Source organism: Anolis sagrei, chromosome 2 (genome assembly GCF_037176765.1).
Source record: "Anolis sagrei isolate rAnoSag1 chromosome 2, rAnoSag1.mat, whole genome shotgun sequence".
NCBI lineage: Eukaryota > Metazoa > Chordata > Lepidosauria > Squamata > Dactyloidae > Anolis > Anolis sagrei.
This window is the reverse complement of record NC_090022.1, coordinates 149,147,452-149,156,355: the sequence shown is the minus strand read 5'-3', so window position 1 is coordinate 149,156,355 and position 8,904 is coordinate 149,147,452.

Genomic DNA, 8,904 nt, shown 5'->3' with positions numbered 1-8,904 from the left:
GTTGATGTTTCTTCTCTGGGTGTTCAGGGGCTGTCAGAACATGTCCAGGTGCACCCCCACAGCCGTTCGGGAGATGGTGCTACACTGGGTAGCCCCCAGCTGCCACTGATCACAACTAGGATGATGATGTTACAGAGGGAGGTATTAGATATCTCATTCTAACACACCTCACAATGTACATTTGATGTCATAACCAGGATTATATCAATGTTATATGCCTGTGAAACATGAACTATCTACAGATGTCACACTCAACTCCTGGAGTGATTCCATCAGCATTGCCTCCAAAAATCCTGCAAATCTCTTATGAAGACAGGAAGACAAATGTCAGCATGCTGGAAGAAGCAAAGACCACCAGCATTGAAGTGATGCTCCTCCTACCCCATCAACTCCGCTGGACTAGCCATGTTGTCCAAATGCCTGATCACCATCTCCCAAAGCAGGTACTATACTCGCAACTCAAGAAAGGAAATTGGAAAACAAAAGAGATTTAAAGATGGGCTTAAAGCTAACCTTTAAAACTGGCATATTTATTTATTTATTATTTATTTACAGTTCTTATATTCCGCCCTTCTCACCCCGCAGGGGACTCAGGGCGGATTACAGTAAACACATATATGGCAAACATTCAATGCCAGTTTGACAAACAACATTTAACAGACAAAGGCTATTTAACTTTTTTTTTTCTGGCTGCCAGGGGAGCTGCTGCTTTTCAACGTCCATCAACGACACCGATGAAGTTCTTCCGCATTCCACATTCCCCGGAGTCTTCTTTCTTTATGGCCTCATAAATTAGTTAAATTTAGCCTCCCACACAAGGTGGTCCCTTATTTTCCTACTTGACAGATGCAACTGTCTTTCGGGTTGCAAAGGTCGACAATGGGCTACACAATGGCTGGACACCCACTCCAGCCCGGGCTGGCTTCGAACTCATGACCTTTTGGTCAGAGTGATCTTAATGCAGCTGACACTCAGCCAGCTGCGCCACAATCCCGGCATAGACACTAAGAACTAGGAGGCCCTCACCCTTGAGCGCTCTAGCTGGAGGTCAGCTGTGACCAGTAGTCCTGTGGAGTTTGAAAAGGCACAAATGGAGGGAGAAAAGGGGAAAACATGCCAAGAGGAGGCACATCAAGCCAAGCCTGACAGGGACCACCTTCCACCTGGAAAAGGATGCCCTAATTATTGAAGAACATGTGGGTCAAGAATAGGGTTCCATAGTCATCTAAGTACCCACCACCAAGACACTACACTTCGAAGTCCATCATACTCGGACAATGAGGGATCGCCTAGTACAGGGGTCCTCAAACTTTTTAAACAGAGGGCCAGGTCACAGTCCCTCAAACTGTTGGAGGGCCGGATTATAATTAAAAAACAAAAACAAAACATGAATGAATTTCTATGCACACTGTATATATCATTTGTAGTGCAAAAAAATTAAAAACAATATAATAATTAAAATGAAGAACGATTTTAACAAATATAAACTTATTAATATTTCAGTGGGAAGTGTGGGCCTGCTTTTGGCTGATGAGATAGGATTGTTGTTGTTGTGAGCTTTCAAGTCATTTCAGACTTAGATTGACTCTGAGTGAGGGCCGGGTAAATGACTTGGAGGGCCGTATCCAGCCCTCAGGCCTTAGTTTGAGGACCCCTGACCTAGTATGTCAATGTACGCTGCTAACAGGATTCTAGCCATGGTTTATTTTACCTCAAGAAACTTAGGCAATGCCTACAAGCCAAAATTAAGTGAACTTATCACTTAGCTGCTGCAGTGAGTACACACAATGCATGCCTTGAGTTTAATCCAGCTGTTAATGCAGTTCAAAGAAACATGGGATTTTTTTCCAAAGCTTTCAGGAAGGCCCATGGTGATCATGGAGTTTTGAAGGCATAGACAATGAAATGAACTCAATCCACACCAGCAACAGACCTACTACTATGTCACTGCCAGCAAGCATTTCCCTACCAGAGATTTGTGGGGGGCAGGTGATGTAACATTAAGGTACCCAGTCCTTGTGACCAAAAATGTGATATCACCAGCAAGCCTCTGCAGGTAGTTGCTGATGGTGAGGCAGTAGTGATGGTGGCCCCAATGCACCCACGGCCAGTCCAGATATGTGGGCAAACAAAGGGCTCCAGGGATGCTCCCAGGCTGCATCAGAGCACTTTACTCCATCTTATACAGATAAGTACAGACACAGCCTAACACAGGTAACTCTTTGGAACCTGTGTTTATGGTGTTCTAAATTTGAAACTACGATTTCAACCCCATAAGTAAAAGTAAAGGTTTCCCTTGACATTAAGTCTAGTCGTATTGAATTCTGAGGGGTTGTGCTCATCTCCATTTCTAAGCCGAAGAGCTCCTAGGTCATGTGGCCAGCATGACTGCATAGAGCTCTGTTACCTTCCTGCAGAAGCAGTACCTACTGATCTACTCACATTTGCATGTTTTTTTTAACTGCCAGGTTGGCAGAAGCTGGGGCTAACAGTGGGAGCTCACCCTGCTCCCCAAATTTGAACCGCTGACTTTTTGGTCAGCAAGTTCAGCAGCTCAGCAGTTTAACCCACTGCACCACTAGGGGGCCATATTAACACCATACATATCTGCACTAATATGTCCAAAAAGAAAGTTATAAGATACTCATGTACAATTATTTTTAATTCCATTAAAAGTTCCAACACTTACTTAAACTGATATGAACTGGCACCATTTGCTTATTTCCAAGTTGAGCAGTTTCTCAGTTGTCCACATTGACCCCAAATGCTCCTACAAATGTATTTCTACTTATAGTTATTGCATCATGTATTTTGTAGTCTTAAAATTTATAAACAATTAGCAAGATTCCTCACCTAACATACACATTTTATCAAGTATCATACTAGTTTTGGAGCACACCATCTTAAAAACATATAAGCATGCACTGAATTATTTTAAAGTACACGTTTGGTCCTGACACACAATGCAAGTTTCTGGAATGGAAGAAATGACAGCTTATGAATAAGTCCCCAATAAATAAATGATAGCATCCTAAGAAACCAACCATTGAAAGGATGTATTAACATAGTAGTTACTATGTGATGTTGTTGAAAATCTAGCCCAAGGTGAATGTTTAGTGGCTTAACTGAAAGCATAAATTAAAAAAGAAATCTGAAGTGTTGAAACGTTATTTGTTTTTCTCAAAATAATTTTATTTTAAAAACAAACAAATTTGCACATGCATTTTAGATAACATTGATTGTGTGTTCCTGTACAGTAGGGAGTTGGACTGGATGGCCCTTGTGGGATCTTCCGACCCTAGGATTCTATGAAAACTATGAAGACTTCACAGCTACATACTATACATTGCAACTAAGCAATTATGAACTGCAAACTTCCCATTTCCTATCTGATGATTGTTATTCCTTATTGCTAAAATTGTATTTCTGTTGTCACTGTTGTTTTATTGAATCTAAGCAGCAAATCTAATGTAGAGTATCCAGGGGGATTTAATAGGCACATATATACAAAGCACCTCAAACATACTGCATACTGTGTGCCCATATTGTGCTAGAGGAATCAAAAAGAGATTCCCCACAAGACAGGGAGGTTTGATAGAAGCCAAACCCCACAAGGCAAACAGCAGCAGGAATTGATCCAAAACTGGGCTGACTCTGCCAACCGAAGGATGCTACGTCCCTCTTGGCCAGCTCAGCAACATACGCATTCATGCCAGCAAATGTGCCATATCAGCCAGGGGTACATCTTCCCACTCCGCTAGGGAAGCCCACATGGGGCACAGCTGTAAACGAAGCTACAGGGTCACTGGGAAAAAACACACTGTTGTCCTGCCAAGGCCCTGTAGAGGCAGGCATGGGGCTTCAGGAGGCCAATGCATTTCTATAAATCAAGCCCTGGCATCTCCTCTTTGTCACTATCTCCCTCTGTCTCTGACTTTTTTCCTCCTTCCCCCCTCCCAAACACAACTGCAATGTTTGGGTGTCACCTGTGACCCCCCTGGCAGATGGTGGAGGGAGGTCTGCCCCACTGCTCAGAAACTGTTGCAGCTGAGCCATCTGTCAAGCCACTCATGTCCTAGCTCCCAGAGGCTCCAACTTGAAGCTTAGCATTCACAAGGACCCTGTTCAAGCTGTGTCTCCACCCTGGGAGCTCTAGCAGCAGCGGTTGCTGTTGCTCCTCTCTCTTACTAAATGTTGGGGGGGGGGGGTTGGGGAGGTGGAGAGTAAGGCATCAAGATGTTGGCCAAATAACACTGTAGCCAAGCCCCAGAAAAATCTAACCTCCTAGATTATTCTCATTGATCAGGACCAGCAATACCATCCAGTAAAGTAGTAAGTGCAGAGAGGGAGTTGCAAAAGCTCAAGGCACCAGTTGTCACTGCTAAACCTCTGTTCTTTTCAGTAGCAAGAAAGGAGTATGTTTCTCTTACTACTTGTCATGCACTCACTGCATTGGCTTGCTATCATCCTCTGATAAGGTGGACACTGTTCTATGTTTAATGCTGAAGAAAGATTAAACTAGGAGACCAGAGTTTCTCAAACTGTGCTCCTCCAGATGTTTTGGACTTCAGCTTCCACAGCTCCTAATGCAGTGGTTCTCAACCTGTTGGTCCCCAGGTGTTTTGGCCTACAACTCCCAGAAATCTCAGTCAGTTTACCAGTTGTTAGGGTTTCTGGGAGTTGAAGGCTAAAACATCTGGGGACCCACAGGTTGAGAACCACTGTCCTAATGGCTGGTAAGATGGCTGGGATTTCTGGGAACTGAAGTCCAAAACACCTGCAGGAGCACAGTTTGAGAAACTCTGTAGCAGACCAATTGGCTTTTGTAGGCAGAATCGAGGGGGAGCCATCTAATTCTTTTGCATAAACATCATAGGAATTTTGTAACAGCAGCTAAAGCTTTCAGACTGTTGTTCTGAGATGCGATTTGATCCATCTTTTTATGGATTGTGAACATCTCATTAAGATTGCAGTCTTACATCTGCTTATTTGAGATTACACCCCACTAAAGACAGCGGTGTTGTGTGGACGCAAGGCTAAACGACTGTGTAACATTAGCATGAGCTGAAACAAACTTCAAATTTGTAACATACCCTTTTCATTCCACATCAATATAGCTTACATGTTTGCATCCAAAGAAAAGAAACTGGAAGTCTTTAATGGACCTCCATTCCTTGCTATGCCTCCAGTATTCATGGATTGTTTGTTGTTGTTGTTTTGCTTCTGATTTAAGGCAACCCTAAGGAAAACCTATCATGGTTTTCTTGGCAACATTTGTTTAGAGAGTATTTTCCTTTGCCTACCTCTGAGGCCGAGAGAATGTGATTGACTCAAGATCACCCAATGGGTTTCCTTAGCTGAGCAGGGATTGGAACCCTGGTCTCCAAAGTCTTAGTCAAATTCTGTAACCACCACACCACACCAGCTTACTGTAAACCTAGTTAATGCATATAAATTACTTGAACGGATTTCATTGTTGGCATCTGGTTGCCAACAATGCACATATTTTTGGCTGAGTCCCAGGTAACCATTTGCTTGCTGATAAACTCATCCGAAATTAAACAATTGGTTTGTCTTTCCAGAGTAGGAATGGAACCAATATGTCTCTAGTTATTTGACAATATGAACAAAGTACAATGAAAGACATGGAGTCTATTGATTTTTCTCCAAACCTTTTTCACATTTAGCGACAGTAGTTGTAACTGGTAGCTCCTGTGTCACTGGGATGATGATAGGGTTCAACATCTTAGGCAACTCCTTTAAAATCTGAACTAAAAAACAGTTGAGTTATCAGCCTATTAATATGGCTGCCACTGTATCTGATCAGAGTTTTCATTGCATGGTTTTATTCTGGCTCTGACTTTTTATGGTCTTTTTAGAAGAAGAACAATTCTGTACATAACATGCAAACACCCTTGCTTCCTTTTTGTGCTGTCATAGAAATAGATCTTCTCATCTATATTATAGTTCAGTAATTCAGGATGAATATAGTTATAGTATGAGTGGGTTGCAGGGTTGTGTCCACTTTCCTTATCCTCTAGCTTCCATTGTGCACAACCATTGTCCTCCTTCGCATGATGAAGTCTGGAAAGGAGTCATGGTTGCTTCAGCGGAAGCAGAATTCTCTGGATGGTTGCAAAGCCCAGTTTATCCAAGTCCACAAATAAAGCAGAGTTCTACCCAAGCAAAAGTTGCACTCCCTTCTGAAGACAGAGATGGGGTCCCTTGCAATTCCATACATTGTTGGACTACAACTCCTTGTCACTGACATTTCTAGTTAGGACTGCTAGTTGTTGCCATCCAACAACAGCTGGGTGGGCACGTGATTCTCACCCATTTTAAAGACCTTACTGCTCAATAAATACAGTTCTGAACTGAAAGGTGGTAAGCCTGACATGCATTGAAACATGAAGGCAAGACTGGCCAGAGTATACAGATACATACATGACTCATGGACCCACAAGATCCTGTTCAAAATACACTCCAGAACATTAAAAGGCATTGCCCTACATTTTGTCCCACTCTCCAATTTTGTCACATTCTGCCAGTCTAGATGATGCATTTGGTTTGCTATGATGCATTTGGTTTGCTATGGTGCTAACCCGGGCATGGGCAAACTTTTTCACATTGGGGCTACATTTGACAGAGAGGCAGGTTGGGAGGGAGGGGGCACATGCTGGGTGAGGTGGGTGGTTGGTTGGGTGGGTTGGATCATGGTGGTTGACACCTGGCTGGGGGAGGAGGGGGTTCGTGTTTTTGACCCCCACTTTAACTATCATGGCTCAAAGCTGTAGAATTCTGAGAGTTGCAGTTTTTCAAGGTCTTTAGCTTTCTCTGCCAAAGAGTGCAGGTGTCTGACGCACAGCTTCCTAGAGCTCTTGAGAGAGCTCTGGGCAGCTGTGTGTGACTGCAGGGCCCTTCTCTAAGCAGGAGGATGAGGTGACCCATTACGTCCTTCTATTGAGAGGAGAGTCTGACATGCATCTGTCCAGAAATCTGGGGCCAACTGGCTGCATCCATCAGATATGGGCTGATTTTGCCCATATCTGTGCTAACCCATGTCTTGAGGATGGCTTTGGAATTAGCTTTCTTTGCTATGAAATAGCTTTCTGTGCTATGAAGTAGTTCAAGGCTTTGAACTGGGCCTACCCATCCAAGCTGGCCATTGTATCACCATGGGCAGAAAGAGCTACTGGATATTACCTGATCGAACTAGGTGATCATGTTTGAACAATTACAATCACTTAGTGTTATCTCTACATGCAATTCTTTGCTACCATGTTAAGACCAGATCAAGTTGGGGCCAACTGGCATAGATTCCACATGGCAAGACTGGGAAATAGAATCTAGATTTTATTTTCTAGACTTTTTAGGGTGTGAGAGAAAAGGGATGCATTTCTGACATTTGTTGACATGTTTTTGTACAAGAGGGCATTGCATCAGATGTTTCTTATCACACAACCAGGTAACAAGCAATGCCTACTAAAACTCACTCTTCTACATAACCATTAAATTACAGAAGCTCTTTCCATTTTCACCTTAGCAATCATAGTTATATGTGTGTATGTGAGGAGGGGAATGCCCTTCATCCTCCATGCCAGTTTCAGGAGACGAGAAACAAATTCCACTTTGGATAAAGAGATCTTCATCACGCTACAGATTTGACCAGCGGTGATCATGAGAGTGAAATAGAGTTGGATGATGAAAAAAGGGACCAAGAATGGCATGACAATGAAAAAGAGTTAAAGTGAAACGCTTATTTGCTTTTACCAGTCCCGGTTGCAAAACAAGAAATGGCCCTTTCATAACAAAATCCTCTAAATGTGGAATTGAACTTGGCAGAATTCAGAGTTGAACGGTATGTGGTATATGTCCTCAGCACCTCCTTGTGGTTGCAGACCTCATTGCAGCCATTTAGAAGGTTCAGGGACAAGTTCTCATTTGAGCATCACTCTGTCATGCTGATGTTAAATACTGGCATTTCCCAAACACAAGAAGTCTGGAGCTCCTTCACATCACATAGTTATAATACTTTGATCATACCTTGAGTGTCATGGGTGCCTCCCATGAGGTCTTGTAGGGTTTATCATATAGACACGAAGTCAACTTGATACATTGAAATACCATCAGACCAGAAAATTCAGAACACTAATGCTATGTATGTATAATAGATTAGTATAAGCAAAGTAATCTGAAAGTGTTAGCTGCTCAAACAGAAATTTACTTACTAGTATAGCACATATGCATGATGTTACTAACAATAATGTTAATAGTGGATTTTTTATTTGGTGAAGTTTACAAAATATATTTACTTTTCTTACACACCAGAAAGTGAAATGGGGTAAAACCAATCAAAAGGGATCAGAGGTCCATTTCCAATTTTGAGAAGATGGTGGTGGTTGTTTTTAGTACGAACCATTAGGGATGCCTTGTGGTTTATTTCAAATGTAAACCTCTGTTCCTAAGGCTGTTCACAGAGACAATTTCTTTCCTTCCTTCTCCCCTCCTTCCCAAAATAAGGATAGTTTGGGGACCAAAAAAATATTTTTAGGGCAACCTCTAACCCCAAGATTCACTTTTGTCCAGCTCACAATGAAGGTGTATTTTGCCATCTTTCTCACTCATTTTCACAACATCTCTCTCTATTGTAATATATAGACCTAAGATATGACTGCTGGGTCACTAAGATTAGCCATTTGACTCCATGTATTTTCCAAGACTACTTTTCATAGGCCAAATATAGCCATGCTTGCTCTCAGAGACTCAGGGAAGGGTAAATCACTCCATGGCATTTTGGACTTGTGCAGGCTTAGATATTCTGAAACTTAAATGATACATCTAGGAAATGGATCATCACCATGGAGATCACCCAGAAGGAATCAGACATGGCACTTGTCATAGGTT